General features: G+C 38.5%; 1 long non-coding RNA gene across 1 annotated transcript in view; it reads left to right on the top strand.

The window, feature by feature from the left end:
* Positions 1–613, top strand: part of LOC119585450 — a 13,246-nt gene that overhangs the window by 9,120 nt on the left and 3,513 nt on the right. The gene's annotated exons all lie outside the window — the stretch shown is intronic.

The raw sequence follows: 613 nt of genomic DNA, 5'->3' as shown, positions 1-613 counted from the left end.
CAAGTACCTTGATGAGCTTTCTAGAGATGTGGCAGGTTTTAGATCCGGCTACTCTACAGCGGATCACTTACAAGTTATAACATCGGCTGACAGAATAAAAGCAAACACACTCAACGCACCATTTTGCTTAACATACTCTCATTAAGAGCCTTTGATCACGGTATCATCATGCATTATATTAAACTGCCCAAAGACATCCCTGAAAACTTCATACATTTTGCACACTGAAAGAGATAACGATGAACGAGGGAGTGCTGCAAGGGGGTAGCATCTTACCCAAATTATTTACTGCTTTTCAGAACTTCAGGATATAGTGATCGAGTTAGGATGATGAAGATAGTGTCTTAGACTGACTAAGGTAAGAGCAGTAATGCTCAATGACGATGCTGCATGAAGAGGTATTACATCATATTATAATTCTGTACTCTGTTTGTTTTTCGTCCGTCTGTTTGTTCGTACGTTGCGCCTAGGCCTGAATTCATGTTCTATTTGCGGATTTGAAGGCAATTCACTTTGGCTTGAAATAACTGATAACTTATATTAAAGAATAACATAGGTAAATACACAGGAGCGCGCATTATATTACGAATCTGTGAGAATCATATTCTAATTC

The sequence above is a fragment of the Penaeus monodon genome, chromosome 19, assembly GCF_015228065.2.
Source record: "Penaeus monodon isolate SGIC_2016 chromosome 19, NSTDA_Pmon_1, whole genome shotgun sequence".
Taxonomy (NCBI): Eukaryota; Metazoa; Arthropoda; class Malacostraca; order Decapoda; family Penaeidae; genus Penaeus; species Penaeus monodon.
The sequence above is the reverse complement of the archived record's forward strand: the minus strand, read 5'-3'. Positions and strand labels throughout refer to the sequence as shown.